Source organism: Diadema setosum, chromosome 4 (assembly GCF_964275005.1).
Source record: "Diadema setosum chromosome 4, eeDiaSeto1, whole genome shotgun sequence".
Classification (NCBI taxonomy): Eukaryota; Metazoa; Echinodermata; class Echinoidea; order Diadematoida; family Diadematidae; genus Diadema; species Diadema setosum.
Window position 1 is genome coordinate 21,225,601 of NC_092688.1, and position 15,200 is coordinate 21,240,800.

Consider the following 15,200-nt stretch of genomic DNA (forward strand, 5'->3'; position numbering starts at 1 on the left):
TTTGGCTTTATTTCGTGTTTTCACAGCTCTCTTACACTCGTTATTCCACCATGGTGTCGGCCTTCTTTTTACTGTTTTCATATCGTGTAACTTAAACATATCATTTGCAGTACAAAAAACCTTCTCGATAAACGAATCATACTGCTCTTGAACAGTACTTTCACGAGACATAGGATTGTTCTCAGCACAGAATACAGTACAGATTTTCTCAGAGTACAAATTCCAGTTAGCATTCAGGAATGACCAAATATGTCTTCCATTATTTCCAGATTCATTGACTTCGGGGGAAGTACCTGACATCTTGATGGTGGTACGGATAACATAATGATCACTTCCGTGATTCTGTGTTGTAGCAAACCAATTACAACGTGCGCCGAGGTCCTTTGACACTAAGGTCAGATCAAGGCTAGAAAAGTTTCCACTGCGGGGATCTAACCGCGTGGGGGCGCCGTCATTCAGTAGCACTAAATCATTTTTCGCTATGAAATTCTCAACTACATCTCCGTTTTTATCAGTGTGATCACTGCCCCACAGAACATTATGGCTATTGAAATCTCCGCAAAGGAATAATCTTCTCCTGGATTTATCTATGAGGCTCTGTAACTTGGTCTCTGTCAAAGTCGAACAAGGATTATAAAAATTTATTATCGAGAGTATGGATTTATCAATAAAAATATCTACTTGTTGACATTCTGCTTTCACATTACAGTCGATAACTTGGAAAGGGATTGACTCATGGATATAGATAGCGCAACCTCCCCGTGGGGTATCCCTGTTTCGGGGTATGCAGTGGTAGCGAGGAATATGAACAATATTTAGATCATGGAACCAGGTTTCCTGTAAACATATAACATGTACCGGCGTACATTGGGAATTTGACTTTGTTAAATATTGAATAAATTCAAAACCGTGAGCGTTAAAACTCTGTGAGTTCCACTGTAATAATATTATGGCGATTATGGGAAGTAGTCGGGCCGTCATCGTTTATACTTTCAGGTCTGACAGTAATAGATGGATATCCTCTGGTTTGACAGAATCTATATCCAGGAACGCAATCGCTGCATCAACCACAAGTTTGATTCTGTTTGAATGTGATTTGTGTGAATCTAAATTGTTGATGATAAAGACAAAAAACGACAGAAATTTAGTGAAGTCAACATGGACGATAAAGTTGTTGTTCGGCTTTGTATTTCCCACCTTCTCTGTTCTCACTGATGTATGGTTTTCATTTGCCTTTTCACAGAGAGAATCCACTGGGGTAGGTTCTTGGGTAGCGGGCATTGCCGTTTTGTTAAACTTCTCTCCATTGTTCCTATTTCGAGTATGGGGGTTTGGGTCAATGGTGTTCTGAACATTGGCAGTGTGGCTTTCAGCCTGTTTTACTACTTCCTCGGTAAGTGTAGTCTGCTTGGTGCGATTATATAGCTTCGCTGCGTCTGCGTAAGAGACGCGTTCTTGGTACCTAATGTTTTGTATTTCCCGCGCTTCTTTGTATTTTGGGCACCCTTTGTACGCGGCTGAATGATCCTGACCACATCGTACACATTTTGGGTTTTCTTTTGATTTACATTCATCGAAGGAATGAGGGCCGCCACAGCGGACACAAACTTGCGTTTTTGAATTACAAGAGTCTTGGGTGTGGTTCAATCGTTGACATTTAAAACATCTAATTGGTGGTGGGGTGTATGAAGAGACCTTGTGGTGTTCGTAACCAAGTTGAATGGATTCTGGAAGTTCTTTGCTACTGAATGATAACAGAACCGACCCGGTGGCTTGCAAAGCCCCGTTTCTTTTCTTCATGAAGCGTTTCACTCTTTCTACCTTTTGTGTCTTTAGGTTGTCTAGGATTTCTTCGTCTGTTAGTTCCGTATCTACCTGATGTATAACACCACGTGAAATGTTTTCGAAAGGCTCGTAGACTTTTACACAAACCGACATTCCCCCGAACTCCGTCAGCTCGAGAAATTTAGATACCTGTTGTGTGGTTTTACACTTGATGAGTAGTGTGCGATTTTTGCATCTTTTCATAGACTGCACATCCCCAACATATGAGTGTATTTCCCGTGCAATTTTGAGGGAATTCAGGGAGCAAATGTTTTTGTTTTCCAGGGCAGAAATTACTACCGATTGGTTGTGAGTTTGAGTAGACCTTTGCGGATGTTTTTGGTTGTTAGTGTGGGTTTCATTTTCTGCAGTATTTGATCTTGTCGTGGAGACAGACGACGAACGTCTTGGTCTTTTTTTCCTGGTATTATGGGAGTCATCTGACCCACCAGTATTTTGTCTTTCTTTCTTTTTTCTACCAACAGTCTTCCACACGCCTTCTTCATAATGGTCAACATCTTCGTCCTGGTTACTATCACTAGATCTATCTTTACGTCTATGGATCATGGAGAGGGAGGGCCGTAGATTTTCTACAGGAGTATCAGGATTGGGGGAGGCCATAAAAGAAGCATATTCTTCGTAGGCCTCCTCTCCGGAGGAGTCCGACATTGTTCCTTTTTCAAGTTTCAGAGATGGGGGTTACATGCCTTAAATAGGCGTTTTCCAGGCCTGTTGGTCCACTTTCAAAGGAAGAAAAACAAATATCAATACTGTCCAAAGAAGAGAGAAGAGAGACAATTGAGTGTTCGTAATCGTATGTGCTCGGGGTGCTGTTAGGGTGCTGCCCTAGTGCTTCTAAGAGGAAACCCGCTATATCTACGTGGGCTTACCTGTCTGTTTTCGGTTTTGTGAACTTTCAGTCCGGTTGGTGGAAAATCAGAGCAGAAACATATAGAGCAGAGCAGAGCAGAGCAGAGCAGAGCAAAGCAGAGCAGAGCAGAGCAGAACAGAACAGAGCAGAGCAGAACAGAGCAGAGAGCAGAGCAGAGAGCAGAGAGCACCCCTCGCACGTCCTCCCTCTCCGACAAGCAGCGTGAGTACAAAAACAATTCAATCAGCGACAGTTCAATCAGCGACAACAACAACACGCACATGACCTCTTACGTTACATTATTATCAAGAAAACTTGTAATCATTAATTTTTTGGTTTTGAATTAAAAAATATATGTTTAAAACTTTTTCTTATTGCGAATTAAAATTTTTTTTAATGTGTCAATATTTTTTATGCTCCATATATTTTGAAATATATTTTTGTTGTGATCTTTGGTACGAACGAGCCTCATATCAACAACCCGGATCTCCCATTCATCGTACACAATTACTACACGCCGATTGCATTCATATAGTTTTCTATTGTTGTGTGTACATGTCAAAGCTAGGGATCGAACGGGCGGCAATGGGTTACTACCTTTTTTTATTTTTTCACGAGTATGTAATCTCATTTAAGGTTTTTTATGTGCTTTATTCCGTAGTGAATAGATGTTGCATTTTAGGAATGCTGTAAATCAAGCAAGTGAAGCAGCTTTTTGTTTGCAATGGTAAGACTACTGTTTGTTTACATAATCCTGTTGAAGCCAAACGGGTGCTGGTGGTTGCGTTAGATGAATGTCCGTCATGACTTGCATTGGCATTGCGGCCATCAAATTATGAGTTTTCATATTGATTTTTGTGATCGACATCATTCAATAATCATGGCTAGTGCACGTGGTTTAAACTTTGGTAAAACAAAAAGTTAACCATGGTTTAATAACCACTGTTCTTATGCTATCATACAAGGTTCCATGGTTAGAAATTCTAGAATATGGTTTTTCCGCACTCTATATCTGATCAGCATGAAACCACGGTTGAAACCATTGATTGTTAAAAAATAACCACTTTTTCAACCGTGGGTAAACAGAAGTTAAACCACGGTTTTATAACCACTGTTCCTATGAGCTATCATACAACCATGGTGAAAATCATATGGCTTTTTAACCGCCTCTTCACTATCATGAAACCACGGTTCGTAGAACCAATCATTGTTTCATAACCATCCTTTGCACATCACACTATGATAAAACCATGGTTCAAATCCTGGTGTAGCTATGACCATCGTTTTCCTTGCTAAAATGGAATTTGAACGATTGTTTAAAACGTTGTTTTCACACTTTTGTTAAACCACTGTTAAAGTCATGGTTATATAGCCTAACCATCATTTTTTAACTATGATAAAACCATGGTTAATATAATCATGGTTAATAGCCATCGTTTTCAACCTTTGTAAAACGAAGTTTAACCATGGTATTATAACTAGTGTTTTTGTGCTATCATAAAACCACGGTTAAAATCATGGTTTTATAACTATTGTTTTTACACTATCATAAAACCATAATGAAATCATGGTTTTATAACGATGGTTTTCAACCTTAGTAGAACGAGAGTTACACCATGGTTTCCTAACCATTGTTTTTATACTATTGTGAAACCATGGTTACAACCATTGTTATATTATTATGTTATTTTTACCAAAGTAGAACGATAGTCTTGTTGTGGTTTTCTCACCATTTTTTTTTTATTTCTTAAAACTGTGGTATAACGATAATTTTTTAACCATGGTTTTAAAACACTTTCATTAAACCACTGTTAGAGCCATGGTTATATAACCATCATTTTTAACTATGATAAAACCATGGTTAATATCATGGTTATAATACCCATCATTTTTAACCTTTGTAAAACGAAAGTTTAACCATGGTATTATAACTAGTGTTTTTGTGCTATCATTATACCATGGTTGAAATCATGGTTTTATTACTATCTTTTTTACACTATCATAAAACCATGATGAAATCATGGTTTAATAACGATGGTTTTCAACCTTAGTAGAATGAGAGTTACACCATGGTTTCCTAACCATTGTTTTTATACTATTGTGAAACCATGGTTACAACCATTGTTATATTATTATGTTATTTTGACCAAAGTAGAACGATAGTCTTGTTGTGGTTTTATCGCCATTGTTTTTTTAATTTCTTAAAACTGTGGTATAACGATAATTTTTTAACCATGGTTTTAAAACACTTTCATTAAACCACTGTTAGAGCCATGGTTATATAACCATCATTTTTTAACTATGATAAAACCATGGTTAATATCATGGTTAATACCCATCATTTTTAACCTTTGTAAAACGAAAGTTTAACCATGGTATTATAACTAGTGTTTTTGTGCTACCATAATACCATGGTTACAATCATGGTTTTATTACTATCTTTTTTACACTATCATAAAACCATGATGAAATCATGGTTTAATAACGATGGTTTTCAACCTTGGTAGAACGAGAGTTACACCATGGTTTCCTAACCATTGTTTTTATACTATTGTGAAACCATGGTTACAACCATTGTTATATTATTATGTTATTTTTACCAAAGTAGAACGATGGTTTTGTCGTGGTTTTCTCACCATTGTTTTATTAATTTCTTAAAACTGTGGTATAACAATGATTTTTTCACCATGGTTTTAAAACCGTCGTAAAATGAAAGTTTTATCATGTTATCATAACTATGGTATTTTAACAATGGTATTACCACACTTTCGCCACACATTTACCATGGATATGAATTAAAAATCATGGACTACCATCGATCCATTGTAAAACCGTCCATAACCATGGTTATACCATAGTTACCGTTGTAAAACCATGGTTTTTTTTTATAAGGGTAATCCGTATGAAGTGCCAGTCCACGGCGCGAGGTATCGTCAGCGCGAGAAGACGTGTGAAGTATACGGACGTAGTATGCGGACGTGAGTGACTCCAACGATTAGGACGTGCTCTCGGAATGAAAGCTAATCGTGAAGTGAGGAAGCGTGGAAAATGAAACAGCGTGGTCGGAGAAAACATGTCACGGACAGGAGCTTTGAGAGTGGTAATTGGCTGATGAGAATGCACAGCTCGCCACTAATTGGTAGCTTGTTTCCGTGACAGCAAAACAAGGGGTGTGTTTATGAAAATCCGACTACTGTTGGAATGTGAAATACGCGTACCTCGGCACGATGACAAAAGCGAAGAATGTAGTGCGCACCTGTCGTGTGCCGGCGCACAAAGAAAGCTCGCGTGGATGTTGACAGAATGCTGGGTTGTCAGACAGCATAATTGACAGCAGGCAGACAGTAAAAATACCGAGATATTGGAAACCGCTACAGGATAATAACAAACTGCTGTAACCATTAGACCTAGATAACTGGAAAGAAGAAGAAAAAAATCTTTCAAATGGGTAAAATATTTTTGATAGCTATGTGCTGATTTAATGTAATCAGACGGTTCATTCTTTGTCGCAAATTACAAGGACTTCTTGATATCTATTCAACAGGAAAAGAGCTCCAATTGAATCCATGGGACAAACCTGAACACTGTAGCACACAATTCACTTCCCCAAACAAACAAACAACAACAACAACTAGAAATGTCGCTATGGCGACTGGTATGCCTCTGCCATAATGCATCGTTCTCCTAATAGGTCTATAGTACAACATCTTGACAATGTGTGATTACAGTTTCACATAACTGGCAAAATATTAGAATGACAGGTTTGTCACAAATGTGTTGAATGTTCACTTTCCTTGAAATAGCTTTAATTGGATGGATGGCTATACTGCCTAAGAGTGCAGGTACAATTGTATTTGGGGATTTGAGAATCTTCACTTGACTTTTGACACTTTTATAAGTCTATGCATTTAGTAACTGTCAAAGTATGGAGAAAAAGTGTAATTCATGTATCAAATACTACAATTTTTGCATTCTTACTTGGCCTTTGACCCTGGACCTTAGACCCTATGACCCTAAGATTCCCGAGAGAATTACCGTCAGGTAGAACATGCATTAATCTGTACTAAGTTTCATGATGATATCTTGAGTCACTTTCGAGATATGGAAAAAAAGAAGAAGTGAAATTTAGCACTTTCACTTGACCTTTGGGCAAGAAACTTCCTAGAAAATCTCTATTGGGCAATATATCAAGTTTCAAGAAAAATCTTGGAAATATTGCAGAAATATGAGGGAACAAATGATATTTTGATTTGACCTTGATTGTTGACCCCTGACCTTTGACCCATGATCCCTACATTCCCTAGATGATCACTGCTAGCAAGTACATGCATAGATGTAATTACATTCTATGAAGATGCCGTGAACCATTTCCAAGATATGGAGAAAAAAGGGTGAAATTTCAACATTTTAACTTGACCTCTCACCTTTGAACTTTGACCTCATAATTCCAACTCTCTGGAGAATCTTTATTTGGTATTACATGTTTGCATCAAGTTTAAAGAAAAACCTTCAGGCATTGCATAGATAAGGGGAAGATAGTGAAATTTTGGAGCCATTTGACCTTGACCTTTTGACCTTTGACCTTGAGCATGAGCACCTAAAAGTTAAAAGGCACAACCTCGTTCACTCATGTATATACATACCAAGTCTTATTAGGATGCCTCAAAGTTTTTTTTTTTTTGTTACGCTGTCCACAAAATTCATGACGGACAGAAGGACGGACGGACGGACGGACGGAAGGACAGACAACCTGAAAACATAATGCCTCCGGCGACACTTCGTGGCGGAGGCTTAAAATTGTAGGCTGAGGGTCAGAATTTCATTTCAAAGGCATATTTGGAGCTTAGTTCATAACTGAACAAAAAAATAGCATTCAAAGACAGACTAACACTAAATTCATGTCCATTCCGAGGTACAATCACTCTCATCCCTCTGATATATTATTACAGTCCTGGGCTGAAAGTCATACCAAAACTCAAATTGTAATTTCAACATACAAATAGTTTATCATGTAGAATCGCAATTTTGGACACATTTTGGACAAGAACTTGCTGACTACAAAAAGATTAGGTCTAAGGCATGACTTCTAAGATGAATGACTTCAAAATTGGTACAGTTTAGTGTGCACAAAGTATTTCACCATGTTTTATTTGGACTTTTTAAACTGACATTTCAGACAGACTTCTATTCTTTTTCATCATACATAATATGATCTAGAGGCTGCAGCTGAAATCAGACTTTCTTCACTTCTTTCCAATATTGCATCACTTTAAATTCCCCAGCAAACAATCTCGGAACCTAATATATAATGTATTGGACAATTACAACAGTCTGTATGAACTCTGCATCACATGTACAGCTATGTTTTGCAAAACATGAGGATGGAAATATTTAATCTGACAACTCAGGGGACTTTCTGGGTGTTATTCCCCCTCTAAAAAAACAAAAACAAAAACAACAAGGAAAAGTAGAAATTACGCGGTGCGTAATATATGTCCCCGCCGGAAGTAGCATTTTGTAACAAAATGTGCAATATACACGTAGGTAAAAAATCAAGGTCAAAGGTCAAAGAAGTCAAAGGTCAAAATTCTGTGTAGAAGTTTTGAAGCCCTCACCTAGTGCCATCACATAAAGCAAATGGAATCGAAATTGGGTTAGAAATGGCGAAGGAGTAGCATTTTGTAGCCAATGTACAATATAGGTCAAAAATCAAGGTTAAAGGTCAAAGAAGACAAAGGTCAAAATTCTGTGTAGAAGTTTTGAAGCCCTCACCTAGTGCTATCACATAAAGCAAACGGAATCGAAATCGGGTTAGAAATGGCGAAGGAGTAGCATTTTGTAGCAAAATGCACAATATATTTCAAAAATCAAGGTCAAAGGTCAAAGAAGTCAAAGGTCAAAATTCTGTGTAGAAGTTTTGAAGCCCTCAACTAGTGCCATCATATAAAGCAAACAGAATTGAAATCGGGTTAGAAATGGCGAAGGAGTAGCATTTTGTAGCAAAATGTACAATATAGGTCAAAGGTCAAAGGTCACAACTGAAATTCTGTGTAGAAGTTTTAAAGCTCCCATGTAGTGCTATCATATAAAGCAAACAGAATCAAAATTGGCTCATAAATGACAGAGAAGTAGCAAATTGAATATTTTGATCACACACGGACGCACACACGGACGGACGCACGGACGGACGGACGCACAGACACACACACGTACGGAGCCCGTTTCATAGTCCCCTGCTCGAACTCGTTCGGCGGGGACAAAAACAAAACAAAAACAAAGCAAAACAAAATTAGAAAAGCACTGAGAGCGCAGACCTCCGCCAAGCATGCAGCTCATTTCCACCACTGATCTTGTTCTTCCATCCACCCATATGTACTTATAGCATTGTATGCTGAATGTCGCCGGATTTCCCAATATAAAAGCCTTTGTTACGTCATAAACCCTCAGTTGCATGGCGAGCCTAGCCCTACAGTCAGACCGCAACACCCTGAAAAGCCTTCTCATTTATCGTACGCGTATGCATGGACCTTGCGGACATGAATACGTAATGAGCTGGAAGACCATATTTTTAGAGTCCCTGTAAATCTAAACGACATTACCAATCTTCCTGATTAATACATCGATAAAAAGCTGAAAAGTTGTACTTTAATGACATCCGACTACTTGAAAGGTTGTGACATATAAAATATACTGAGCAAGGAAATTATAAAACATAAAATTTGCATATTTTTCATTTTTCTTAGGGGGTACATTAGAACAATGAAATAAACGTGGACCAAAATCGAAGAGGTATGAAATGAAAGAGGAAATATCATACTATGGAAATATGATGACTTCATGTGGACTGATTATTGGAACGGGTCAGGTGATCGAATAAATCATTGCGTTGTACAGTTAATTTTTGACGAGATTTCAGTTTGCCGCGAATACGCGTTTCTGATTGGTTAATTCCCTCTGAGTGGAGAGTTGAAACAGTTGGTCAGCGCGGAAGGACAGTAACACTTTAGTGCGCGCATGTAAACCTCAAATACGTGCAGCCTGAACTCCCAAGTTCATTGACCCTACCTGCCAAAACATAAAAAAATCCTTCATAAATTCCCCCAAAATTCTCGGATCACTACCAAAAGTTAATCGTTTGTTACTTGTGTCATTCTAAACCTTTCCTGCAAGTTTAATCCAAACCGTTAACTACTTTTTGAGTTATGTTGCACACGGGCAAACTAACAAACAAACAAACCATAACGAAAACATAACCTCCTCCCTTGGCGGAGGTAACAAAACAAAACAAAACCAAAAAAAAAAAAAAAAACTCACCTCGTGGTAGGGCCTATTGATGTCTGCAGGCCAGCACAGCTCCAAACACACCAACAGCTTGCTTCTTCAGATGGAACCATGAAGGTGGCAGGCGTCAATCCTCTTTTTCACCTCCTTTCACTTTTTTTTTCCACCTGGTGATTGGCCTACACCAAACCGATATTGTCCTCTTGCACACAATATCATAACATGGTCCCAACAGCTGTACGGCTTCCTAGTCTGGGTCATTTTGCATGCTGAACTGTATTAGTCTATAGACAACAGAAGAGAAAACGGTAGAAGGTTTGACCTTTTTAATAGCATACTTATACTGTCCTGAGTTACTCAGGAGCGGATCCAGGAATTCCATAAAGGGGGGGGGGGGGTGTAAAAGTACCGCTTTGAAATACAGCACAACTCTTTCTACATTTCAGTGCTTACTGAAGTGCTCCTTTTTTTAACAGGGGGAGACTGAGCACGTCGATTCAATAATCTATTAATTTCTTTAGGTTGACTTAGAGGAGGGACTATCTGAGGTTGTGGCTGGCCTGGGTGATGCTTTCTCTCTGATGATAACGTAATCGTCATTCGCAATGTTGCAAAGGTCACGTCGTCATCATTCTCAACCTGTCAACCCTTGCCATCATCAATGGTTGTGGATAGTAGGCTTAATCACTCTGCAGAAGTTAAGGAAACAATTAATAACAATAACTTTAATATTCCCAAACGGGTCCAATCGCACTTTAAATGGGGGTCGCTTTTGATCCCCATTGTGAAATATATCGTATCTTATCTCAACAGCCCGCACTGGTTCGCGGTATTCGTATTGGAACGTATCAGAATGTAGCTGCACCCAACAAACCGGGGATCCTGATCGTAATGATCGTGGTAGATCGGAACCAATCATGGACTCGATCGGGACAATCCTATCGTATCGTATTTGAACGGGACACCAGATCGTGACAGATCGTATTGCTTGTAATAGACCATTCGTGACCATATCGCGTCCAAGCGAACCAACACGTATTGACTCGCATAACCTCGTATCCGAACGTGAAATTTCATACGAGTTCAACAAAACTTCCACGATTAGTTACGAATGTCCAATCGTGGTGTTCGCAATGGATCGCACGATATTGGGAACTATTGTATGATCCATTACGGACGCCACGATTGGACATTCGTAACTGATCGTGGAAGTTTTGTTGAACTCGTATGAAATTTCACATTTGCAGTTTAATGAGAGTTGACACAGATGCTTTCCTCTAAAACTGTTCTCAACCAACCACAACAAAACAAAACATGAAAGTGTCACAATAGATGTGAAGGCGTCAAACGATGGAGGATGAAACAACAACAGCGATTTATCATTGTATACAATACACAAGAATCAGATTACTTCACATCCCCACCCAATTAAAAAAAACACACAACGACAACAACAAAATAATACTGTATATAGTATACTTTTAAAAAGTAACCAAATTTGCCTTTGATGTGTGCTCACTCATGCACTATTTTCATTTTTGTACTGACGTTAGTCAATACGTACAGACATATCATTTCATCATTTTATTTTTGCGCATTTCTTGATTTTCGTTAAATAAATTTCCCCAAATTGATTACTCCTTTTGTATGTTTCTGTGTAATGTTAACATGGATTAATGATATGTCTGAAAATATCTAATAATTTATGATACAATTTTCATTTCATGAAATTATAAACAATATGCTAGTAATTAAATTATACCTAACAAACAATGCAAATAAAATGCCTACACAATCATAAAATTTACCATTTGGAAATGGCAATCTAAAGATGCAAGCTATCCTCTCGAGAATACAAAATATGTACGATCGGCGAATTAATTAGGGCAAATGCGCCAAAAGAAGTGAGCAGAATGAAAGTGAAAAAGTCGATCCCTATCAACACAATTAAGAAGCACGACTAAATGAGATTTGCTGCTTTTTGATACGAGCCAATACAACTTGATGCGATGATCACGATCCAAAATTAATCGTTTTAATCGTAGAAAATTTTTGATCTGTCCAAAAATTTGCTACGATTAACGCGATTGCCGTGATTAACCTTAAGATTTAATACAATCAGATACGATCACGATTTACACCACAATTTCGTGATAGTGGGAACCCCGCTTATAGTAAATAAATATCATTTCATTTCAAAAAACCTATCATATTAATAATTGAATATCTATTGCCTTGTATTTCAATGGTCACATAAATGGATTGCCAATCTAAATTCTGTATCTGGTGTTCAACGATGATCATGTATGGAAGCAGGAACCCGTCAAAAGCATCATTACCACACGACGTTTAGAACTTTGCCTCTGCCAAGAATTAAAGGGATGGCACAGTATTGGTGGAGATGAGAATTGTGCTTTTAACTTTAAAACACCTATGAAATACTACAAAGCATACCATTGATCTGGTTTGGAATGACTGAAACAGCCAAAAACAAAGTAAAACAGAAAGCTATCATGATAAAGTATGGGTCCCACACTGATATTAGAATTGCTCTGTTTTGGATATGTAAGCCATTTGAAAACCAATTTTTATCAAATAAATTTTCGATTCCTCATGGAATTACATGCTCTTTCATATTCCATAAAGGGTTTCTCATTATCTCGCCAAAAATGTTAGAAACCTGAAATTAGGTCTTAACCAAAACTATACAATCCCTTTAACGTCATGTTGTTATTCGAATTACAACGTGACCACGGAATCAGCGTCATGTTGTAATTTGATTTACCACATGTAGCAAATATTTATGTCATGTGGTATTTCGAACTGCCACATGTCGCAAATAATTACAACGAGTTGTAATTATAATTGCAACGGCAGCAGCAAGTGGAATTACAACATGTCGGAAAGTGATATTTTTGACGGTTTCCTGCTTCCATAATCATGCATCTATAATAGCCAGAGAGCTAGCGACCACTCAAGTTACCCCATCAAGCCTAAAAGGTTTGACCCCTCAGAGTTGCTGGGACCACCCTCCTCATTAGCAAAATGCGCGACAACCTGATCCCTGAGGGCGGGTTTGGCCCCCAGGGTCCCCCCTAAAAGGGCCCTTGGCGGGTGTAATTCAACCCATGGAGCCCATGGACCAAACTTGGTCTAAAAGAATATCCTATGGGTGTACATCATAAAAACATAAAAACTGACAAAATATCTGGTTGGGATTTAAAACAAGGGGTTGCCAGACGGCTAGTTTGCAGGCACAAACCCTTGTTGGTCGTGAATGAGTCTGCGCCAAGTCTACACTTTCCCATAGGCCCTGAACTGTAGCGTCTCCCAACAGTCTGAAGGACAGTGCCAGTTTAGTGCTTGTAGTAGTCTTGGCGCAGACTCCTTTACTCCCAACAAGGGTTTGTAACTGCAAACTACCCGGTATATTCTGGGATCCAGGGTAGTTTGCAGGTACAAATTGACCAGGCACAATAGTACACACACATACACACACACACACGCGCGCACACACACACACACACACACGCACACACACACGCAAAGGCATATGTTCACATATCCCTTCATGTTTCATGTACCTACATACCTTTACACAAAACACGTCTCATAGGTTTCTGCAGCCATGATACCTTGCACATATACAATGTCAGACCTATAAGAAGTTCATACTTTTTGAATGTTTTACGTGGATGCTATCAATGGACATTTTAGCAAGAACTTAACATTTGTGTGAAGTTGTTTTATGTTATACTGGCCCTACCATCTACTTATCCTTTATTATGTATTCAACTCATGAGACACCACAGCTTTTCAGAAAATGCTGAAATGAAACCTTTCTTGTGAGTAGAGACTTCAGTTTCAGACCAACCTCAGAAGTACTAAAGACCAGTTGTATAACACATTGCAGTAAACCATATCATCAACCATATCATCAACAGTGTTCAATATAACTTTTATAAAGTTCGTGTCAACAAAAGAAAGTCGGGTATAGCCTGGAGTACTTCTTTTTTTTTCGCATGCTTTTGCGTTTAGAATGCAAAAACCAAGTCTCAACCGTTACCTAATTGTTTTTTTTTTTTGAAAACCTCAAAAAAAAATTACTTTTGAGGTTTTGGCTACTGGATATCACCTTTTATGTATGAAAAATGGCATGGATTACAACATTTATGCCACTATTTCCTTTATTTGATTCTAATAAATTCCAATCAGAATAAACTGCATATAAAAAAAAAAAAACCTGAAAAAAGAAGATGGTTTCAGAAATGATATCCATTCATTTTCATAATCAGTAGTCCGTGTCACCTCTTAGTCTTGGACAAATCTGCAAATTGATGAGAGTAATGAACATAATAATGGTGTTCGTTTAGATGTATTGCTGAACTTCCTTGAAACATCAAATAACAAGGTTCACTATAGAACGCTTATTTCAGCACTTTTGTCAACTTTTTGTTCCTGGAGATACCTCATGATGGAGATAACTTATAACTTTATAATAGTTCTGGAGATAATAGTTCCCAGCCCCACACATATGAATCTCAAATATGGTATCACATACTGCAGACACTGCCATTGACCCTGGCCAGTAATACACACCAAGTTGAAATATTGAATCATCACTTGAATGAAGTGCTAAGCTCTATCAAAATAGAGCAAGTAGGCCGAGAGTGTTAGCTTGATGTGTTTTCTTTATATCAGCACTTTTGTCAACTCCTTATTTCTATAGAATTTGTTCATCATCTTTAGTTTTCTATGTCATGCATCATACTGTAGGGTAGACAAGAAAGGGCTTGTTTGAGCATTTTCCACAAGCTATTTGTCACATACAGTTAAACTCGCCTAAGTCGACATCGCATATGTCGAATAATCGCGTAAGTCGATGATTTTAAAAAGTCCCGATTTTTCCCCATTGACTTACGTGTATTAATTCACTCACAAGTCGAATTTTGTAAGTCGAATACTCGCCTATGTCGATGAAATTCCAAGAACGCTTTCACGGAAAAAACATTGAATTCACTGTGCCTAAGTCGAATAAGATTTTATTGTGTAATAAATCACTGTCATTATTCATTATTCATTACTCATTACAGGGGAAACTCGATATAACGAACACTGCTATAACGAGATATCGGTTATAACGAGGAAATTTTCTCGGTCCCAAATTTCCTTCCACACAAGTCTATGTAAAATGCTACTCTTATAGCGAGATCGGCTATAACGA